At 27.7% G+C, this 25,756-nt stretch overlaps 1 protein-coding gene across 13 annotated transcripts in view; it reads right to left on the reverse strand.

Annotated features, from left to right (window-relative positions):
- Positions 1-25,756, reverse strand: part of LOC130673438 (protein unc-13 homolog B-like) — a 167,007-nt gene that overhangs the window by 82,208 nt on the left and 59,043 nt on the right. For 8 of the 13 annotated variants that reach the window (XM_057478445.1, XM_057478449.1, XM_057478446.1 and 5 more), the window contains exon 1: positions 17,324-17,544. The exons of the other annotated variants lie outside the window; for them this stretch is intronic. The gene's annotated coding sequence lies outside the window, so the exon portion shown is untranslated. Of the gene's footprint in view, positions 1-17,323; positions 17,545-25,756 lie in introns of those variants that run through there. 13 annotated transcript variants of the gene reach the window in all.

Here is a 25,756-nt window from a genome sequence, read left to right on the forward strand (position 1 = left end):
AATTGTACTGTTCTGTAGCAATTGAGTTCAAGATTTAAGATATAAAATATATTTATTTGAAGTAAAACGAAAAGAAAGACAAAAATTACAAGAGGAGGAACAAACTGAACCGAGAATCATCCACTTGTGAAACGTGACTAGAATATACAAGTCAATTCGATCAATTGAATGAATGAAGAAAAAATAAAAAATAAATATATAAAAATCTAGTTTAAGAGAATGAAAAAAAAAAAAACGTTGACGTTGGAGGCAAATTAACGGTTCACTCGGTTATTGAAATTCAGATGCAATAAAATATCCGCAACATTCATATTCGAATATATTACGTATGCACACACACACACACAAACGCATGCGACATATGCCAAAATGTCATTTAACGTGCAATGTAAAATTTTATTTCACGCTCAGTGCTCCGGTGATTGGATGAAGGCATGAGGTGACTGATATTAAAGTCAGTTTACCAAAAATTGATTCTAAATATTTTTTATAGTTCAATCAATCATATTTTTGTGTTTGGAAAAACAATTGAAAGTTATAAAATCACAAAGAATATTCTCACTAAAAAAATTTGTAAATCAAAAATTTTTTATTTAGGTTTTGACGAAATGGAAAGTTTAAGGAAATAATAAAATTATTTTTCCTAATTTTTTAACGAAATATTGAAATTGTTAGTTAGTTTTCAAATTATTGAAAAAATTAGAAATATTTGTAAAAAAATTTCCATAATTTATCATAAGTGAGATAAAAATTACGGAGTACTTCGAACCGAATATTAAATTTCGGATCGAATTATTTAAAAATTTACGATTTAAAATTTGGCGCCTTAGAATTTTCTCTTTCAAACTCGAACTTTAATAAAAAGTGTTATATATTCATGAATATATAGTAATATAGGGAGAGGGCGGAAAAAACGAGACTACGTGGGCAATACGAGCGACTTTAAAAATTTTGTACACTTTTGAGTGTCGCAAAATTTTTTTTTAGGAATTTTTCAGTGGATTAAATGTATTGTTGGTCGTATTGTAGGTCTTAGTTATAATTTAAAATCGATAAATTATTCGCATTTACACCTCATGGTTCTCATTGAGGATTTTGAGTATACTAAAGAAGACTTACTTTCTGGGCGATAAATAAAACATCAAAGGAATCGAGGCTTTTGAGGACTAAACTAGAATTTATTTTTTGACTCGGGTCATAAAAAATACATACGGTGTCTTCTTTGCTATAATTAAATTTTATATAAGTTATTTGTTTTCAATAATTTTTTATTTCTTTTTTTTTTGCATCGTTATTCACTAAAAGTATTGCAAATCTTTTTTGTCACTTAGATTAGATATCAACAATTTTACTATTGTCATTTTGTTTCCAATAAACGAAAAAAGAATTTCTTACATTTGGGGGGGGGGGGGGGGGTCGTTTTGCTCATTTAGGAAAAAATCTTTTCTATGATAACTGGAAATTTGGTTCAATTCCTTCAAATGTAAGTCAAAAAAAGAAAATTCTCCGTATTCAAATCCTCAAAAATCCATCATTTTCTTAGCAGTCCCGTTTTGCCCATTCTTCCCCTATATGATAATTGATGTTATACATTTGACTATATATATATTTTATAAATATTCAAATAATTCAAAAAACAAAAAAAAGAAAATGTCTTAAATTGAAATAAATTATTGGTTGCAATTAGATGTAAAACAATTGCTAAGTCTTTCCTGGTACGAGGGTGTACGAGATGTTTGATTTGATAAATAGTATGTAAGGATAAGACTTGCAAATGTGGCAGGTACATAACACAAATACCAACAGATAAGACGGGAATGAAGGCTTGAGTAAGACGCGTGCTGTGAATTAATCTCAATGTCCGTGATCTTAATTAACAGGAATGAAGGGCTGAATTGGTGGGAAACGCATCCGGTAAGTAATAGGCTTGTCACCAGTTTAAATTGATTCAATTTTATTTAGGGAAATGTTTAAGCTTGTAGAGATGAAAGGAAATGAAAGGAAATATTTCAATTATAAATTTATAATAAAAATATTGAAAAAATTTTTTTATGCTAACTGTAAGTTTTAGAAGAATTAAAAATTTGGCTAATAGCAGGAATGGTGGAAAAGAAAACCGATAAAAGAAATATTTGCTACCGATTGCAGTTGATAGACCGTATTTTATGTTTACTTTTTTTTTACGTTCGATTGGCCGGGACGGTTGGATAAAAAAATAAACAAAATCGACAAACAGCGGCAAGTAATGTCGAGCTTAACAGAAACGATACTGGACATAAAATAACCAAATCGATTTCTACATTGTTTTACTTGGTGTTTGTTCTACTACAAAGTGTACTCTAACTATCAAGATATTTCCAATCTCGAAACTTCTTTATATACTAAATATAAACTTGTCTAAGTACAGATTTATTTATTTTTATTTAAGAGTTGAAGAATCGTTATTTACATTTTCTGTATCAAGTCAACAAACTTTATTCAAATTTCATTTTTTTTTTTTTAAATCATTATTCAGAAGATTAATGGCCTACGAATTTTACCACCTGCGATTTTTGATTCAATCTTACACGGAAAATAAATAAACAAAAATTGCAATCAAAATTTTTTTATGGACAACAAAAGTGAATAAATAAAATCTGCTATAAATTGTAAAGATTTAAATCAGATAAACTTAAAAAAAGGTATAGAAATGTCTCAAATCAATGTAAAGTTAAGCTTAAGAACATTTTAAAGGATTAATAGCGTTAACTAGAGCAACAACAGAATCCATATAAGCAGGCAGCGGAATGAGCACGAGTATGTGCGTGTGTGATCACAATCAAGTCGCAATACACACCAGCGTATACGCTAACGTGTACCTAATTATGCATGTCGAGGGGTGAACTGCTCGCTCAGTTCCGCCGGTTACTCATTGATTTATGGTCGTTACTAGTCTCCGTTGTCCCACAATACAGTAGGTTATGCCAGCCAGCTAAAACTGACCTCAAAAACCGAAAATGATTATTGTTTTAAAAAAATAACAGCTAAAAACCCATAGTCTATAAAAGTTTACTGTTCGGAAAGGGAACAAAAAAAAAAAAAACGCAACTGCGAGTACGACACAATAACAGTCTTGAAAGACATTATTGTTGGCAGCGTAATGGCCGATTTTTACAACCCTCAACACATTTTACCACTCATCCTATCATTTTTCACCCCTAGCTCCTGAAACTGTTTTTGTTGAGACGGGAAGACAATCAAGAAGCATCATCTCAACCTCTATACTCTCCCTGCCCTTTTTTGCTCAAGGAAGTTTCTGCAAAAAGATCGACTTTCGACCTACTTACTTTTTTTTTTTATTGACTATCGATTACTTTTTAATTTTTTTAGCCCACTTGGGGACTTTCTTTCTTTTATTTACCCTCAGGCAGGTTATCTGTTATGAGATATTGGCATGCCCGAAAAAATTACTCTATTCCGTTACAGTCTTCGTTAAGACTCTAAAATGATGACAGCAAACTTTTAAAGCTAATCTACTGAAAATTTTATTAATCTTCTGAAATTTTTTATAGCCTTTTTACGAGAATTGAAAGCAGTTAAACGACTTTATCGTCTTTTGACTCACAAGCTCTTTACTGATTAAACAAAAAAAATTTTTGTTTCACTATTTATTGAATCAAGTAACTATGCTATTGGAATCGTTTATATCAAATAATGACTAACAGTAAGTAAACATTTTACTGAAATGATACCTAAGTAATTTAAATAAAATAAATGAAAATTATTATTAGATATATTTTTTATCAAAACTAGTGATTGTTTTTTTTAAATGAAAATTTATTGTGTTTTAAATCTCCATCAATTTACTTGATTTAAGTCGATTAATGTTTCAGTTAAATAAATTATTATTTTTTATTTTATTAACTTTTATTCAGTTTATTATCTTATGTACTCTGACATTGATATTGAGGACAGGGTGAAAAAAAGAAAATGCCGGCAATTGTTCTGCATGAAAATTTCTTTCAGATCGATTTAGCTTTTTTTTTTCAAGTCTCAGGTCTCGAATGCTGGTCCTTGAGTTTATAGTCACGCGCTTTATTGATTGGGCTGCTGAGTCACAGTAGAAATCTGTTACTTAGTTGTTTTTATTAATGAGCTATTAATTTTCATCACGGGAAGTTTAAAAATATTAAATTTTATTTTAGTATTTAAGTTAATTTTTAGTACCATGTACTCCTAATAATTTACTAGATTTGCCGATTTTATAAAAATTTCCGTTTTCATTATTTGTAATTTAAAAATTTTTTATTAAGGTTATTAACAAATTTAATTAATCCAAAGGTTTATTTTCTTAGCGCAAATTTCGATTGTTTTTTTAAGTTAATTTTTTATGTAAAAAATATTATAAAATTCTCTGCGTGTACCCCAGTTATCTGAATAAACTTAATTAATTAATTAGCTTAAGTATGAATTTAGATATAATTTATAAAAATACTAACTCGAAGCAAGTAACTGTAAACAGAGATTTTTTTTCATATCTCAAATAACATATACTCACGTAATTACAATTAAAAAGTATACCATACAGCAAAAATAAAGTTTTTGAACAACGAAATGCAACGTCACTAGTCTTGCAAAGTCTGATAAATATTTTGTTGTATTCACGGCACGTTTAAAATTGAGAGACAAGGTGCCAAACAAGATTTGTAAGCGTATCAAAAAATCCTGGGGCGGCATTTTTTTTTAGTGAGCAATAAAAAAAAAGTTAAATCCGAAAAGCATCAAAATGAAGGCGACATGTCACGATAAATCTCGAGTTTCGTAGGCTCCAGGTGAGCTTTTTTTTTGTTGAGGATGTTGTGTTATACGTAAAAGTGAGTACGAATGCTGTAGAATGAAGAGAAATCTTGGGATTTAAATCTGGATTTTGTGGGATCAGAGCTTGGCAATAGGATTTCTTTTTTTTTCAGCTTACGGAAAGCAATACGGCCGGCTCCTTTTTACATCACGCGGATCTTGTTTTATAAAATTTACACATTATAACATTTTATTTTCATCTGCTTAACATTTATCTTTGCTTTTTGCCATCGGGTTTGATTAAAGTCTTTGTTCTCCGCGGAGAGATATAATAGACCCAGTGGGACAACCACCGAGAGTAGAAGAGAAATTATGACAACTGGATATAAATTACAACCAGAGTTGTTATTACTATTATCTAGTAATATATCCCGTACCTTTTTTTTTTTATTTATTTTTCACAACTTCGAGACTAGCTAGCTTGGGCATTATTCATCACAGCATCCTTCTGAAATATCATTTCTCAGATGTCTGCACCCTTTGAGATACGTTTCTGCGAGCTCAACTATTCTTGCTTTAAAAGGAAAAGAAAAGAAGCGCTAATAATAATAGTCGGGCAATAGCGTGAAAAATTTCGCTGTCAAGCTGAATGTCATAAAAAAAAAATCATAATTCGCATTTAATTTTCGATTAAAATTTTAACATTTCGCGATATGATGGAAAAATAAAAAAAAATCGTTTAAAGTGCAATCAAAATAATGATTTTTTTATTTGCAGGCCAATAGATAAAATATGCTGGACAACCTAGATTTTCATTGTACGAGAAATCAGGATACCGTAGAGTAAAACGTACGGACAATTACGAGAAATCGATTGTCTGCAATTGTTATCATGAGTAGAATGAAAGAGGCCACGTTCCAGCACAACCAGTAGCATTACAATGACATATATATTAAATGTCAACTGATATTTTTGTGTCAACATTTCCTTCAATATCATTTTTAATGAGATTAAAATCTAATTATTGTATTTCTTAATACATTTGTAAATAAATATATTACATAAAACAATTATTTTCTTAAAATCGCTTCATTCATTTTGATTTTTTTAAGAAAAATGTCTGAATATGATTTTATATGATTTACTACCAAAAATTTATGAGTAAACAGTCATATCCTGCGAAACTCTAATAACAAAGTTGCTCAAATTATCCTCTGAATCGGAATATGAACATATATGATCATATACATTCTATTTAAAAAGAATTTCATTGATATCTAACATTATATGATCATATATGATCATAACCAATACCTTAGTCAATGTACTTCTGGCTTTCAATTTATAGTGTGAACATATATATGAGGTCATGTAGAAATATACTTTAGACAATTTTAATAATATTTGACTCTTATGATCATAGATAATCATATATGACGGAAATTTTGATTTTACTCCCTATTGACATCCTGAAATTGTTACTATAGATACATAAGGTCATATATACTTCATTTCTATATGATCGTTGGGAATATATGTTTCTTTATGATCTTATGCAATCATATATTATTATAATTATGATTTAAGTGACTTGTATTGAGCGTGAAAGAATAACATGAGCAAATATAATCCTGTGCAGTCTTTTTTTTTTAATTTTGAATCAATATCTGCTTGTAAATGCTTATATATAATCATATATAACCGAAATTTGAATTGAAACAACTTCTTACATGTCGAAATTCATATCATGGATATATATGGTTATATACTATTGTTTCCAATGAAAGTTTAGGAAATATATATACATATTTCATTGATGATCATTGACAATCATAAACGAGTAAAATTTGAACTTAGCCGCTTGTTAATACGCTAAAACATTTACTGTCGACATGAAAACCCGATTTTTGATTAAAGTTTGATGAGTATGTAGCTGTCGGATCATATACAACAATATATGACTGCAGGATCGTGTTTAAAAACATTTTTTTCTTTTTATAAATGGCTTGCAAAGACTTTTTATGTTCCTTCATTTGAAATAATGTCTTCACAAGATGAATTTTAGCATACCTTTGCCCGAAATTTTTAGCAAAAAATATATAACGGCATTCAAAATAATACTCGAGCAGGTTGAATGTATGACACTTAAAATGTTATGAAAAATATTCATACTTAACGTAAATAATACATATTTAAGCAAAAACACGAGATGCGTCGAGTAGAAAGTATAAAAATAAAAATAAACAAAAATGTTGAGGAAGTGGATTAATAAATTGTGAATGTTCCTACAGAGACGCAGAGGTCAAATGAATCTTCCGTGCAACTGAAATACTCTGAATTTATCCAGCTTGGAACAGTTAAACGAGGTATTCTACACAGAAAATAAAATGGTGAATTCGCTGAGCATTGCAAGAAAAGGAATGACCATTAAGTGGATTCAAGCCTACCCAGAACAAAGGATCGTCATCGAATACCGGCAAATCTCATTTAGAAAGAAACTATTTTTTTTTTCTTTCATTTAATTAAAATTATTATCATTCATTTTTTTATTTTTCCAACTTTCTTCTCAACAATGAGATTATTACGTACGTGTCGGTTGTTACACTGTGAGATTCATTTCGCGCACGACCTGATACTTATAAATATTCGCGATCGATAGACTCCCGGTACTGGAATGGTTTAAGAGTCATTGACTTTTCTTACACTCCCATCCTAGCTTTACCACTCGAATCTACTCTCCAGTCACCCCAGTGTCACTTTTATAACCTAACCTCATCAGCAACAAGCCTCAGAAGTTTCATTGTTACAATTTGTACCAAAAAAATCAATTCTATTAATTAAATAATCATTTTTTAATTTTTTTTTTTTTATTCATCAATATAACAAAGGCTACAAAAAATCTCGTAAATTCACCAAATCCCGATATCAGTGTCCAGATATTTTATAGTTCAAAAAACAACATTCGGATTGAAAAAGCTTTCTAATAAAACAAAAAGTTACTATTAAATGAATTTAAAACTACCTCAACATTGTTTTCAACTTTTTGTGCTGGAATCACAAAAGTTTACTAACACTTTTATATATATACATATATTCTATAGTATGTACATTGGTGTGAGAGATAAAATACACGAGTAATATATTATCAGTTACTTATTCTTTTGAATAGTAAGAAGATTATTATCTTATGAGACAAAAGTGCACTTAGCTATGGAATTTAGGTTATGGTCTAGATGATGCTTCGACGCTTACTAATACCGATAGAGAAGATCAAGTCAGCAATACCCCCTTAATAATTCTGTACTGAGGAAATTTATCGTCAACTGGTGCGGAAACAAGACTTGGAACTAACAACACCCAACAACTATATATAGTATATATAAGCTGTATTGCACTGGTACTCGACAATCTCTACCGAGATACATACCATGTCATTCTCTTGATCATATGTGGAAGTAATCGGGTGCACATGTACTGAGTGTGCTGATAAGCTGTCAAATTATTGATTTATAACTTTATATGAACAACTCATACATTTATAATTTTTTTGTTAACATTTTATGTCATGATTTTTTATTTCCACCAGATTTTGGCGCTTGTTATAGATACATATAGAGAAAGAGCGGTCAAAATGGGACTGAGGAGGCAAAATGGATCACCCCAAACATTACGTAAAAACATTTTTTTTTCCAAAATTGTTTTTAATCGTAATTTACGACTCTAATCATCAACTTTGTATAATTTTGAGTATCCCAACATTTTTTTTCAAAATTTTTTCTGAAAAAAATTTTTTTTATTAAGAATTTTTTCAGTGGACTCAATGTGTTATCCGCCACAGAAAATACATATTTTCTATTATTCGCTGTATCAAAATTTCAAATAAATTATTTATCTTCAATGATTTTTTTTTCGGCATCTTTCGTAAGAAGAGCACTTTAATATATTTCACTTACTAGTAGATAGAACCAACTATTTATTTAACAATTAAACATTATTAAACCCGACAACTAATCGTATAATATGCACAGTTAATAATAAGTGGAAGAGTGAGAATAGCTAGATGACGTCATGTCGGGTCCTCTCGGAGGGTCCCGTCGAAATGTCTCTTCTTCACCCGATTCAATGTCCTTATCGCCCTTCTTTATTGGGGGTGAACTTTGTCACAGGCTGGAAGCAGCTCCTGACGTCAGAGGCTACGCGCCTCAGGATGCATAACAAGCAAAAGGCTCGGTATTGAAGAAAGAGTAGTTTATACACTTTACTAATTAACAATATTGCAAATCTCTTTTTTCATTTAGATAAGATAGAAACAATTTTATTATTGTCATCTTTCGTAAATAAAAGGAAAAAAAATTTTCCCCTTTTTTTTGAGGTGGTCCGCTTTGCCTGCCCGAGAAAAAATGTTTTTCTATGGCAACTGGAAATTTGGTTTAATTACTTCAAATAGAAGTCAAAAAAGAATTTTCACCATACTCAAATACATAAAAATCTACTATTTTTTTAGCGGTCCCGTTTTACCCACGCTTCCACTATATATAGACGTTACCTCTTTTCAACACGCGTTATTAAAAATTAATACTTTTTCCACGTCAATAGGGATGCATATTTTATTGTTCATGATACATGAATTGATATTGCTCGAAAAGGTATTATTTATTTATGAATAAATAATATTATAAGGCGATTTTGTGACAAAAATGTTTATAAAATTTTTTAAATATTTTAAATAAGGCCAATAGTATATTGTGTGACAAGGAATGAAACAAAAAGATTTCAGACAAGGATATGGTCGATTACCATCGTAAAGTCTGAAATTGTATGTTATCATTATTGCACGCAATATGTTTCATACTAATCTGTATTGAAAATTACATTATTTTTTTCACCAATAATACAAAAACAGTGAGAGAGAAAAAACCTTCGAAAAAAAATTCCAATAGTGATTTTTTTTTTCACTGGTTTTTTTTTTTGTTCAATGATTGTTTGTTACCAATATGACCTAGCCAAGGCAACATTTTTATGACAGGGCAAAATGGATCGCCCTAAACAATTTAAAAACTAGAAATTAAATTTCAAACTTTTTTCTATGATAACAATAATCTTGTTACCATTTTTAATATCCATCATAGAAAAATTACTAGATTTTTTTTTTAATTTTTTAAATTTAAAGCTCTCAAAAATGTGTAGAAACAATGTAGATTAATCGCGGCGCGTCGTAAAGTTACTCCAAAAAAGAGTCTGATTTATGTAATTAATAAAAATACGAGTAAAAATTACGAAAACTGAAATACATAATTTATTTATGATTTTGCATAAAAAATTTTTTTTAATAATTATAAGCTTACTCTATCAATAAAACTCCATAGAGTATACTTTATAGAAGCGGATTACAATAAATTCCAAATTCACTCCGAAATAACTCCACTGATAAAAACTCTTTATTTCGTACGCTGATTTACGTTTTTTTTTAAACTCACAAACTCTGAGTGACAAATTAAATTCGGATTTAAAATACGCTCCCGATTTTTTACATCTAGTATTCTATAATTGACAACTACATACTTTAAGCTTCAATATATACAAGAGATAAAAAATATTTTGCATTTACGCGGAACCATTTGTCACGGAAATATGAATAGTTTCATACTCACAGCATTTTTTTTTTTTTAGAAATAAAAAATAATCCTTTGATATTTTTTTGCATATCAGTAAGTATACATATATTGTTATTATTATTATTTTGATTAACTGGAATATAGTAAGAGCATAATTAAATAATTAAATACATAAATTCCCATACATTTACTGGGAAATGTAAGCATTTAGTTTTGCTTACAGAAGCATAAATTTAGTAAATATAATAATAATAAACATATAAATTCATAAATTTTCTCTGAGCATATTATCTGATTTAAAATTTGTGTTTTTTCAGCAATGGTAATAAATATTCATGACAAGTTAATTTAATGATAAATAATTAACAATAAATGTCAGAAATTTAACAAGATAATATTGTCATTGCCGTTGTTGGGACTGTTGTAAATATTATACAATGAGACATTGATTCTCATGTAGTGTTGTTATTATTATTATTATTATAATTATTATTAAATGAAATCTCACATGGTTACATGGACATGACAAGCTGTGGCACTTAGTAATAATTGGAATACAGCTGAATGCTCGGAGCTCGGTCGCGTGTGTCAAATTGTACCACAACGCATTCAACCTTATTTGCCTCACAAACATACAGATGGTCGAGCTTCAAATCAACGGTTTATCTCTCATCGCTATTTCAAATTACAATTTAATTACTAATATCAAGATACATCCTATTTATATTAATAAATTCGGTGATACGAGGAAGCTAAATGGATCACTATTGTGCCGTATAATATAATCTATATTTGGGTCAAAATTAATTTTTTTAGGCTACTTCTTAAATTTATAAACTCAAAAATATAAAAAAAAAAAAATTTTTATTCATTTGGCAATGAAACAAAAATAGTTAAATTTAACGGAAATTTTTAAATAAATATTTTGGTTAAGCTTTTAACAGTGATATGGTAAAAATATATAAATACAATTTTGAGGGGATTTAAATTTTCTACAAATGAATTTCTATACATTTTTAATGTATTTTTTACAGTTTAACCAAAATTTGAATTTTGAAAACTTAGTTTTGAAATTTTTTTTATTTTTAACCAATCAAAGATGTGCTGTCTTACGATGAGTTGTAAAAATATATATATTTAGAAATATATTTCAAAAACATTTTCATTTGACTCGAAATTTACCTTCAAACGGTTCTAAATCAACTTTATTTTTTACTATTAATATTCTAAAAGTTCGAAATAAGCTCAACTTGCAATTCTAATACATGTTGAATTTTTTTAAAATATTGTTCTAACGAACTTTTTTTACACGGGTAATAAACAGTAGATAGTAATTTTATTCTTAGATCATAGATATTAAATTTAGAAATTATTATGTATAGCAATCTAAAAGCTGAATTGGTGTTTGTAGTCTCAACCATACAAGGGGATGTCTATAAACCTCAGGATCCAACATAACTCGTAATACCCTAGTATTCTCCTGGTTTTTAATGAGATTGTAGAAAGCCCTCAGGAGGATTACTTGCTCTCAGTTACTTTCAGTTATAGTTACTCCTACACTTTAGAATATACATTTAAGGCCGGTATTATATTTACTGGCTATCAAAATTATTTTTCATTATATCTTGCAGTTATTAATTTTGTTAACAAAATTTTATTTCTATTTTAATTTCTCAAAAATATCTTAAAAATCTTTTGAATTTTGTTAGTCAATACGCTGACTCAACTTCTACAGATACAAAAAATATATACTGAGACATTTTTGTAAAGAATTTAATTTCCAACAAAATATAAACCAATATTTTTTTAAAAATAAATTTGATAATAATTTATAAATTGTCTGAGTTCAAAAAATTCAAAATTGTCACCACTGATTTTCAATTCTAGTAAAACTTAAATTAGAAATAACTATTGAACCATTGAGCCTACAAAACAATCAATTAAGACCTTTTTCATAGGAAATCGAATTTTCTACAAATGATATTGGTAATAGTTATGACCCAAATCCAATAGTTTAATAGAAATTTATATTTGAACAATGGAAAAATTTTTTTTAAGAAATTCTAATGGAATCGTCCCAATGTTATTGTTAATAATAATATTGTAACTATAGCTGATTGTCTGCACAGAGATATGCGGGTGTCTTTTATACAAAGTTAAATACTTGCACGATGAACAGTAAACCTAGAAGCTTTGTACCTCGAACGTCTCTATTTTATTAGTAGTAAAAGTGAAAACCGATTCAAGTGTATAAATTATACAATGAAATCCTAATCCTGATGAAAATAAACCGTACAAATGTTTAATCCGATACGAACAATTTATAAAACACATATTTTATTGTTAGGAGCATCCGGAAAAAAATCTTTTTATAAAATTTCATAAAGTTTCATAAAGTTCAAGGAAATCGTATAAAATTCTGCAGATTTTGAAACTTTGTTTTTTCGCGATTCATTATTTTTTTTTTTTACTAATAATTACTGCTTTTAAGATTTTATAAATTTTAACCAGGCCATTTTCGGCATAAAATTTTATTAAATTTCATTTAGGAAATTTCATGAAATTTTATAAAAAGTTTTTTTCACGGCTGTATGAAAAGTGTTAAAATTAAATTGAATAATTAAATCTTTCGATAAATTTGAATTTTTGTAAATTTTCAAATTACTCAAATGCAACTCAAGATAGTAAATTATTAAACATTTTCTGAAATTATTTGGGCATTTGTAAATAATTTAAATTTCCGAAAAATTCATATTTTTTCTAATTTTTAAATAATTTTCAAACTTCAAATTAATTATAGAAAATATCAAATACGTAAACTTGATTTTGAATTCAAATTATCCGCCAATTTTCAAACTTTTCAATTGATTCTGGAATACTCGGTGAAAAGTTTTAATAAAAATTATCTTCGGAAAGTAATAAAAATTTATGAAAAACAATTTTTTTCCCCCATTTTTGGCTTTAATTCTTATCTTGATTTATTGAATTAAAAAAAAAAATTCCACTTGAAGTTAAGTATTAAAAATACTATAAAGTAACAAATGAGATCTTATTAGTTAAATTTATAGTAAAAAAAAAAAAACGTAAAAGTTGTCAGCTGTCGGTTGTTGTAAAAGTTTGGTCTCGATTCTCAAGTTTATGGACTTCGTACTCAACTTCACTTTAGTTAAATCTTAAACTCAATATATTGTTCAGATAATGGACTATAATACTTGTGCGTAATCGAATATTATCCATTATTATTTATAGTAGTTATCGATAATGATAAAGTTTTTTAAAATAAAATTATCTAGCTCCATAAAATATTAAGTGAACTTTGTCCGTCGTCAACTTAACATTCAGCTATTTTAAATTATTTTTTTACTTTTTTTTTTCATAATCTCCAGGTGGCGAGAATTCAAAAGGCCGTGGGTTCAGTGACGTAAAAAAATTGTAAAGCTTCTTGAAGTAAAAGCAAAAAAAAAATAACAATAATAATAATAAAAGAAAAGAAAAAAGATCGTTTGTTCTCTTGGCTTATATTCTTGTTCATCAGCCGAGTGTAAGACAATTGGGCGCCAGCAGTAAACGCAAGCAAAATAGTGAATAAGAAATAACAAAAAGTTTAACGATTTAAGATGTAGACATTTAAACTCCTCGAGTTAATCAAAAAACTAATGTATACTATAAAAAACTACAGGTATAAAGGAGCAAGAAATTAATTGGAAGTGAATAGGGAAATTCCTAAGGATGTATGACTTAATGATCTTAGAACAGCAAAATTGCCCTTGTTTTTATTTTTTACAGTTTGATAATTTGGCTCTTTTTAGTTTGGATCTATGTAGATCTCTACGGAATTACGTAGATATAAACAATTATTCTCCTTAGATCGACCTAGGTCAAAGGAGACGTTTGGATTTAGATCTACGAAGCCTGCATTGTTTTTACCGTATTGTTAAACTGCTATTCCAAATATACTATGATTTGAATTATGAAATTTTGAACTTTAAAAATTCGAACAAACGTTAAATTTATTTTAAAAAATTCACTTTGAATCTATAATAATTTGAATTTTAGAAATTTTGAACCTACAGTAGTTTGGGTTTTCAAAATTTGAACTTTGTTAATTTTAACTTAAAGAGATTCACCTACAAAAAATTTTGAACTTTGGAATATTAAACTTAATGACTCAAAAAAATTTGACTTCAATTTTTCTAATGGATTTAAATATTTTATTTATTAAAATTAAAATTTTTGGAAATTGAATTTACAAGAATTCAGTTTCACAAATTTAAATTTCTAGTTTAATTTGTAAAAAGCACAATTTTCATATTAAACTAAAAAAATTCCAATGAACAATAATTTTAGTCCAATATCTGTTCAAATGGACAAAAATCTTATTTTTCCAAATTTCAGATCTACATCAATATCAATAGATCGATTAAGATCGACTCAGATTTTTGTAGATTTCTTTAGACCAAAAATTTTTTGATATCATTTTTTTTCTTCAAGATCTCAAAACTTCTTATCAAATAAAAATTATAAATTTATAAGATAAAATCCATATAATGAAGAAACTTTGATTTCCACAAATTTAAATTACTTTTTCCGATCGGTGACCGTTTGTCCAAAATTAAGAAAAATTTAAAAAAACATTTTTGATTTGAATATATACTTTGATTTTTTTTTTTTTTATCATTTTGAAGGTAATTGGGGATAAACAGAAGTTGGAAATGTTGTTCTACTGTGAATACTTAGCAAACTGAATTCCCAAGTTTGTATCCGGCGAATCTGACTTGGAGACCATTGGGTTGGTCTGAATATTTACTCATGTGATAAAGATGATTGTTTAAATATGACATGTATATTGGATAACTTGAACTTTGTTTAACACTAAGACTATACAAATTACATTGGTTTGCATTTATCAGCTTATCAGCAATCAATAGTGTAAATAATAGTGTAAGTTAATTTTTACCGTGATAGTTTAATACTGGCTAAAATATTGGATATAGGTTAAAAATTATTGATATATCTTTTGCTCGAAAATTCAATTTTACTTCAATGTGTTTCAACGAATTTTTGTTGTGCCTTCATTAATTTTATCGGAATTTTAATTGAAAAACGTATGAATTGACTCCTCTATAATTGTTAAATTTTTTTTTATAAATTTTGGCTAAACTATGAAAAATATGATAAAAATGTATTGGTATAAATTTATGGAGAGTTGAATTATCTACAAAAAAAATATTATTGAATGTTTACATCGACCCAATAAAATCAAATTTAAATCTAAATGATAACAAATTTTGTATAGAACTTTTTTTATTTTTTAAATTAAATCCTGAGCACTTTAAAATAAAATTATGTGTGAACTATCAAAGATACGAGAAAAATATACTGAAATAATCTTGTAGGAAATTAAATTTCCGGTAAAAAGTGTCTATAAATTCTTACGTCAGCGCAATAGTTGGGTCAAAATTTTCTATTTAATAAAAAGAAATAAAATTAAATGTCCTGATCTTTAGTCGATGAGTTTTTTCGGCCGAAAAATTAGAAAAAAAAATCGATTACGATCAATTATATTGATAAAAAACCTTGACAATAGTTTCTATCACTGAAATAATCTCTAAAAATATTATCTGATAAGTCAACAATACAATTCATATGTGACCTAGTACCGACAATAAATCTTCCGGTAGCGAACAGACGAAACAGAAATTCCCATTAGCCCGGAATGCAGCCACCGAAATAAAGTAATATATTATTGACCACCAACAGCGATTGTCAACAAGTGTCTTGGCAAGAATACGTTATTCTACGTAACATGTGTTTTTCAACAGAGAAAAAAAAAACGCGTCTTTACCGCTAAATAAGTGACTGCTTCCGGTGCCAAATTTCGCGCCTTCATATCCTGCATAATAAAATATAATAGTCAATTTAAACCATTCACTTACTCACTCACTCAAGTGGATCCTTGTTAAATCAATAATCAGTCTATTAATTTGATATAAAAAAAAAAATAATAAAAGTCGAATATGAGTTTACAGAATACAAGTGTGCCGTAATAATTTTCGAATTGATTAAATTTTTCAAGTACTTATGAATTAACTATATTTAACTATATGTTAGCTTATGTAATTACATACTATCAATATTTGTTATATGAATTATCGTTAAATTGCCGCATTGTCAAGTTAACAAAACTTAAACTTGAAAAACATTTTAAAATAATATTTCTACACTTTTTGTTTATAAATTATAATTATTATTAGTTAATTTAGTTTTGGAATTCAATAACCTCTTAAATAATTATAAATTACGTTCTTTTCTTACTTCAGATGCATCTCTAAATTAATCTTTCCTTTATGAATTTTTATGTTTTTTTTTTTTTAAATAATAACGGTCGGCAATTAGCCAAAGTTTAATGGATTTAAAAATAATTTTTTAAAAAAACTAAGCTCTCTACAATTAAAATAATTATTGCTTAAAATATAGACAACGCGTTGTTCCCATACTTTTAAAGACTTTTTAGGCTGAAAGCTTTGAAAATTAGGGCCAGTCATACTTTTAAGCGTCTTTCGCGTTTTTCACTTTGTTAAATCACAAAAAATAATTTTTTAAAAAGTATATCGATAGTCTCTAGATTATAGACTTTAATTTGAAACTCAAAATGTATAATCATTGAAAATAAATTTTCTTTTGTGCTTTTAATATTTCCCATAACAAACTATGCTTGATTTTCATTTTTAACAATTTTAGGTCCCGGTTTAAAAAATAAATTTTATTTACATTAAATTTTATAATAATCAGTTGAGTATTTCTCAAGATATTAATCATTTTTTTTAAATCAGACATGTTAGCGATTTTATTATGGACACAAAAAAAACTCAATAATTAAAATAGTTACCATGGAAACATATTAACAAAATAATTAAACTACCATCTCTTACCTCAGACCACAAAGGTTGTATCTAAATTCCAATCAACTTGGACTCACTTCAAAACCACCTGACACGTGATATCAAACACTCATTCCTTCTCCCTCATTCTCATTATCTCTGTCTCTGTCTCTATCTTTTCTGCTTAAAAGCAAAGGAAGAAAGTCTTAGTTAAATTAATCAGGTACATCACGCATCACTTGTTACAACACTTGTCACACTTGTTCATATATATATATCTATATACATATATAATAGGCCATTACACTTAACACTTCGTTGTTTAATAGACGATACTTAATAAATTTATAATTATTATTTTTTATTTATATTAATCACAGAATAAACACATGAGATAAATATTTTAGCTAATAATTGACGATATTCGATTGGTCGTTTAATTAAGTCTTTATCAGCAATTCTGAATGCATAGTAATTATTTATTTATTTATTTAAATTAATTAGTAAGTTCACAATTCATAAAATGTAAGTTTTTGAAATCTCATTTAAATATTCATTTTATATTTTTGACGAGTCTATCTACCCTATCTAAGAAAATATTTAACTATAATTTTAATTACAAAATATCATTTTTAATTTAAAAAAAAAAAAAAATGCTGGGATATATAATTAAAAATGAAGGTTTATAAAATTGATTAAAAAAAAATTGTACGTGAGTGTAAAAAGGTCAATTTTACCCTCACGTTTTCACCTGAGTTGACGTGCCTGAGGTCATACAATTATTTCAATCTCTGGTCTGAACGATACATTTTTTTTTTCTTATTAAGAAATAATAAAATATAAAAAAAATATATTTATTTATTTATTTCATTATGAAGTATATTAGTTTTTAATTAAAGAGATTTGATTTGAAGCCGAATACAAAATGGATAATTTTAAATGATCCTGAAATTAACAGACAACTGAAAATTTTCAGATTTTTTTATGAACAATTTAATTAGAAAAAAGAAAAAAAAATATTCACATGTAGAAAATTAAAAAAAACAACAGTTGCAATTTTAAAAAATATATTTTTATTTTTTAGTTTACCGTTTTTAAAAAAATCAAAAAATTATTAGACGTCGGCTAACTTCAGTATCATTAATTTTGAGCGACGGATTTTTGTGTTAGAGAGAGAAGGAAATAATTAAAGAGAGAATTTAAAATTTTTTTTTTTTTATATTGATATGAATAATGTATTTTTTATGATTGGACATATATAAAGTAGAGGTTGGATAAAAACCGCGTGAAAGGCCATCAATTGTCAGAGAATAGCGCGAACAGAGAATAGTATTTAGTAACAGCCCGAATGAATTTATATATCGGGTGGGTAATTTAACGGATCCTGGTGTAAAAGTTATATCTCTGTTTTAGATGTTAAGGTATGAGTGAGTGAGTGAGTGAGTGAGTGAGTGAATGCAGCCGCAAGGGAGTCTACTCGTTCTCCCGGGTAATGCTCGACAAATTTTAGTGTCTGAGAAAAAGAGCTATTCTCTACTAGTGTCGGTGCTGGTTGTAGTTGAATACTACTTGGGTGAGACTACTTTTTGATACTTATTTTAAGGAGGATAAAAAAAAGGATTCACTAGAAGTGAAATACTTAAACTTTTTATAATAAATCAAATTTTTTAATTTTGATTTAAACATTTAAATTTAATTGGTTTAATAAAAATTTGAGTCAATCGATTTAAATAAAAAATAAAATGTGCAAGTCAAAATTTTAATTAATAATAAATATTTACAACATGAATTTTTTACTACAAGTTGTAAATAAATAATTCTTAAAAAATAAAAAATTTAATTAAAAAAAAAAATCCTATAAATTATTTTATTTAGTCTATTAAATCTTAGTGTCGAGTTTGTGGGTTGAAGTCTTGTAGTTTTATTTTATTGTTACTTAAGCAACCCGATGCGACGTTAGTAGAAAAAAAAAAAATTCACGACTAGCCAGTAGTTAGGAAAAAAAAAAATTAAAGCTCTCTTTTAAAGTTCTTGTGAGTAGCTAGAGTACCGTTGCCCGGGTAACCGTCTCGAAAAATCAAACTCGCTTAAATATTTCTCTCTTCCATCTCCATCTCTAGAATTCTATTCTTGTAAAATTGTTTAAGCGACACATCTACAGTTAATGTACCGTCTCATCGTATCGGTCCTATCGCTCATCGATTTTAAATAAAATAATAAATTATAATCTAAAGATAAAATATTTATAAAAAATACTTCGACTTATCTAAAATCTAAATAAATTAAAAAAATTATATTTTTAATTTTTTAAAATCCAGATCATCCGTTATCATCTTAAGAAAGTCTTCGAGGCATTAAGTGGAAAATAACAACACCCTAGTATCTCTAACTTGTCGGACGTACTACAAAATTGTCTTGTCGCTTAGCTGTCTGGAACTTTAATTATTTACTCAGCATTAGTTACTTTTATTACAACGTCATGTCAACATTTGTCCCTTTTATTTATGTTTTGATTAAACTCTACCAAATTTTGATTAAAAAAAATTTATATAAAAAAATAAATCCCAGCATTTTTTTATTTTATCTGACAAACCCCGCACTTATCCAGTTGATTTTGAAATATCTTTACAACCACCACACAAATTAATCCCGAAAATATTTAAATCAAAAACCCGCAATTTAAACATTTTTATATATTATATTTATATTTTAAATTAAAATAAATTTTATTTATTTATTCAAGAGAATTATTTATTACTATTATTATTATTATTTATTGAATGAATAAAATTAAGCGAGGCCGTAGAGGCCGCACGGCTCTCACTACTGCCGGCTGCCACAACGTGTACCCTCGCTACTAACCGACAATTCTCCCTCCCACTCTGTCCTTCTACAGTGACTGCCGCCTCACAATGCCCTCTCTTTACAACCCTCTGACAACCTCCAACATCCCCCACAACTACCCAGTGCGTTTCGAGCTCCCGAACCCGCGAGCAACATACGAACTAAAAGCTCCCATTCTGAGCACCCTCTAGATGGTAAATGCGCATGCTCTAGATTTTTCCAGGTACGTATTTACAAATGGTGCTTTTGCATTCAAATATTTATTTTTTAAATTATTTCTATAATTATTATGTAGACAATTCTAACCTCAAAATTTTAAATATTTACTGCAGAACAGTTTTTTTTTTTTTTTTTTTTTTTTTTTTTATCCGGGAAAAAAAATATTTAAAAAAAAAACTTGTTGATTTAAGTATGCGGGGTTCAATTTTATTTAAAGAATAAAATATTAAGATAAAATGTGAGAGAAAGTGGCTGTGGTTGTGCCACGCACCCACCGCCATATTGATTTTCTAGCCAGCTTTCCACCGTTTTGTCCTCGAGACACTTTTCCTCCTTTTACTTCTTCTTATTCTTGTTCCGTTGGTCTGCTGGTCTTACAATTTAACCCCTAATTTTTCATTACTATTATCATTATTAATTTTATATATAATATATATGAATTCAAAATATAAATTCACACACTAATACGTCGATTTGGTCATACACCCAACCGAGATATTGATTTTCAGGGAAACCCTGGTCGAATACACTTGCTCTACCCGTAAATATTTTATGTTTTAAATATACACATTAACAAACTCGTTATCCCTGGTTTTCCGACTATACTTGAATAGATGTTACTCTACTTTAATATATTACTTTACGTTATTCATCACATCGTATATGTCTTCTATTTATTAACTGTCAAGTTAATTAAATACTTTTTTTTTTTCAATGAAATTGTCTTTAGAAAAGTTAAAGGTTGAAAATTTTATTTTTTATTTTTTGAGACACTTAATTTTTTATTTTAAAAAAATAGGACAAATTTTTAATTTCGAGTAAAAAAAAAAAAATTAATTTTCGGGTGAAATGGAAAAGACAATTTTTTTTTTAAATTATTTTTCACAAAATTAAATAAGTTAATACGTAATTGGACAAAATTATCTTAAGATTTGAAGTGTAATAGAAAATTTATAAAAAAAAACCATTGAAAATTTTCGAAAACCAAATTTGGTTTGGTCATCAAATGTAATATGTGATCAATCACTGAAAATTTTTTGTTTCCTTACATATTGAAAGCAAACATTTTTTGAAATTAAACCCGAAATTTGAAATTTTGATTCTTGGAAAAATAATGGCAGCAAAAATAAATAATTTTTTTTTAAAATGTACACGCGGAGAATTCCTTAGAAAAAATTACCCATAAACTTTGGTATTGTGAGGACATCTATAGCCAGTAACTAAATTTTTACTGTTTTTAGTAGAAATGGCACTATACATGCTATCGAGTACTGCATTTTACAATGTGCATATGAAAAATTAAGGCATTTACTACATGTCCTCACAATATCAAACTTTTTGGGTAATTTTTACTAAAAAATGTTTTGCTTATACGAATAACAAACATGAAAAATAGTTCGAGATCGTATATATTTTTAGTCATCAGACAAAAAATTTAGAAAATGTATTTTTTATCAAAATTGTAACCGCAATTTTTTTTTTTATCAACAAAATATTCAGCATAAATGAAATATATGATAAAGTTTCATAACTGAGCACTAACTTCCGTGGATTTTAAAAAATTTGACCGGAAATTTCGATAAAAAATTTATATATTTATTTTTCTTTTAAATCTTTCAATAATATGAAATGCCGTAAATTTATTTTCTTTTTTAAAAATTGTTTTCAAATTTTTTTAACTCTCGCCCGTGTCCCAAAAAGTGATTCTCCCAAATTTAGAAAAAATTACTGAGTAATTTATTTTTTCCTTTTCATATAAACAATAAAAAAAGCCAGTAAATTAAAAATTTTTCATAAAAACTTGGGGAATTCAAAATGAACCCTAATGGAAATTTATTGTCAGCTTCCGAGAAAGCGGCCCCACAATTATTGCTGATAAAAATTTATTAAATTGGTATTAAAAAAAAAAAAAACAAAAAAAAAAAATCTTTCACTGTCTGAAGACAGTATCTTTTATATTACAGCATCTAAATTTCATTTCACTTCATAAATACATTTTCACAAGAAATATTTTCCGGTATAAAAAGTAACGGGAAAATAAATATATATTTCGGTATCATTATAATATTATTCATTTACGCGTACGCTATTACAAGGGACGTATAAAATATTTTTCTAGCGGTGTATATCTAAGCGGTTAAATGCGATAAGGAAGTAAAACGTGGCAGGAAGACGATATTGCAAACACTTGACCTCTTTTATCGTTAAGATTTTCATCTCATAACACCGAGTACATCAACGTTATCCCACATATTGCTTCATATATATGTATATATTTATATAAATTGGATCATTATAACATCGACAGTGTATATAAAAAAATATATTAAGTCTATCTGATACACTAGTTGTTTCAAAAATCCTAGAGTTTACACTATAAAAAATTAGCGGAGTGAACGCGGAGTAAATACGGAACTGATAACTGTTCATTTATTTAATCCCCTCGGAGTGAAATTCACTCTTAAAAGATGTTTATTTTAATATTAAAACTTTGAATTGGAACGAATGCATATCGGAATAAAATCCAGATCATTCCGAAATTACTCCACTGAAGAAACAAACTCCGTATGCAAAGTGATTTTTTTAAGCTAATAAATCAGATTTTAATAAAATCTGTAATCACTCCGAATTCACTCCCAACATTTTACAGTGTAATGAAAAAATTTTAGATCAATGATGGTTTAAAAATTCTGTGCATTCGTGTGATAGAACTTGGAACTAAACTTTCCCTTCACTGAGATTTTAAATGAGTAAAGCTTTGTTCTCTTTTATGGGTATCAGTAGTGATTGCCGCAGTACAGATTCAACATAGATCTAATAAAACTGACGTTTATTTTAAAATAATTAAAAAAAAAAAAAACTAAACTCTACAATTAAAATAATTATTTCTTAAATTATAGACAACGCGTTGTTCTGATACTTTAAAGATTTTTTAGCCTCAAAGCTTTGAAAATTAGGGCCAGTCATACTTTTAAGCGTCTTTCGCGTTTTTTACTTCGTTAAATCACAAAAAATAATGTTTCAAGAAGTATATCGATAGTCTCTAGATCATATACTTTAATTTGATACTCAAAATGTATAATCATTGAAACTAAATTTTTTTCTTTACTTTTAATATTTCCCATTACAAAATACGTTTTTTTTGTTTTTTTTCTAAAAATTTTAGCTCCCGGTTTAAAAAATAAATTTCATTTACACGAAATTTTCTAATAATTAGTTGAGTACTTCTAAAGATTTTAAACCAAAAATTTTAGTGATTTTATTTGGGCATTAAAAAAAATTTTTTTTTTAAATCACGAGTTTGAACTAAATATTTTTTCAACCGATAGTGATGACATTAATGTAAAAAAAAAATTTTATGTTTAAAAGTAATTGAGAATTCCAGTGAGTATAAAATTTGCATGGACTCGTTTTGACTTTTTGATGAAAAATCAACGTGGAATGAAAATAAAGTAGAAATAGTAAAGTAAGAGACGGGTGGAAGACGAAGAAGAGAGAAAGACTAAAGAGGAAGAAGAACATGATTCGCGTTTGTCTAACCGGAAGAAGAAGTCACCATTGACTATCTAGGAACTAAATAGTACGACAATTATCGGACTTTAACTGCTCGACGTCGCTGCAAGTACATTCAGCACTAATCACCTTGACAAACGACTTTCCGGTATGTCACTAGGCATATGCGAGTGGAGAGACGATCAAACGGACTACGATAATTTGCGTCACGTAACGATAATGCTTGAAAAGCTTACGGGTCTAGTTCTTTAGACAATAATCAATATTATCACTGTAGCCTGGTTCAAATTGAAATATCTTTTAAACTATTGGATTTATGTGGAAAGTTATAAGACACTTTTTTATAGAAAATTGAATTTCCTATTAAATTATCTCAGTACATTTTTATCATAACTTTAATAGTTTTGTCAGAATTTTAAATTGAACATGACGTTCCAATTTCATTGATTTCGTAACTTTTAATAAATTTATGGACTTTATAAATTAAAATTGCGGCTCAAGTATCAATTCTACATAAAATATCATTATCTTTTTCTTTAGCAAATTAAATTTCTTTCAAGAAAAAACCTTATACCCATGCAAACAAGGAAATAAATTCATGGGAAATAGAATTTGTTTTTTCGGTGTTAAAAATCAATAATTTATGTATCAAAAATTTTAGTTGAATTACGAAAGGTCTGATGAAATATTTGAACAAGTTATTAGCTTATGAAATTCTCAAGACAAAATATCTCGATCAACTAAAACTTGAACCTAATTATGAAGTTATCTCCATCTCAAAATAAAAAAAATAAAAACTTGATTCATTTTGTAATAAAGTCATTAAATTTAAATAATTAAGCCATTTGATAGCATAAAATTACATGCAAATACATTAATATCGTCATTATTACCCTAGAAGAGTTTTATTAATACGAGTAGAAATCAAAACTCAATCGTAAGATATCTCAGTCACGCGATCGTATTATTTACTCGAAAAAAATTAGTTTTTGTTGTATAACTTTTTAGAAAAGTATCATTAATTAAAGGCGTAAAAATAAATAAATATAAAAATACCAACAAGCTAATGCGTCGAAGGTTTAAATTTAACGACTTGCTGGATTTAACGACAACATTTTAAATGTCCGGAAGTACCAGAACAACTATAGCGATGATATCAATACATACAATACTCGTATACATAATCCTATTGTTGAATTTACGAGTTACAATATGCTTTAGCTTGCTTATCGTCTGTAGCCTAGATATTACTATAAATATATCGACATTAAATTTATAAATAACAATAGTAGTAGTAGTAGTAGTAGTAGTATGGTGGTGGTAGCAGTAGTAGTTACAATAGTAGTAGTACACGGGGAGAAATTTATAGTAACGATTACAATATTTCATGGGCATGATTTCCACATCGTTTGGAAACAGACTTTTTTAACACCTCGGTTGTAGGAATAACACCCATTCAAATTATGATAATTATTACTATGAATATAGGTTTTTTTCCTATGCCATTATAGCGATTGTTCCTGTAATATTATAGTAATAATTACCACGATATTATGGTAATTGTTTCTATGACATTAGGGAAACTATTCCCATTTATATGGTGAATATTCCCAACATTATGGTAATAAATGCCATAACTGTATGATAATGATTAGCATACTATTATGGTGATGGTTACTATAACATTATGGTAACTATCTCCAAGATATTAAGAATGTCTAAATTCTATGGTACACGAGACAAAAAAATGGAAATTTTTCCAATTTTGCTTAGAGGAAATTTCTCTGTCGACATAGCAAGTCGCTCTATCAACATAGGAAATTTTACTAGAAACAAATGAGAATATAATGAAATTTTACCCACATATTATAAGGATATCTTCTATATTACCATTAAAAAAATTTTCAT

This window comes from Microplitis mediator, chromosome 8, assembly GCF_029852145.1.
Source record: "Microplitis mediator isolate UGA2020A chromosome 8, iyMicMedi2.1, whole genome shotgun sequence".
Classification (NCBI taxonomy): domain Eukaryota; kingdom Metazoa; phylum Arthropoda; class Insecta; order Hymenoptera; family Braconidae; genus Microplitis; species Microplitis mediator.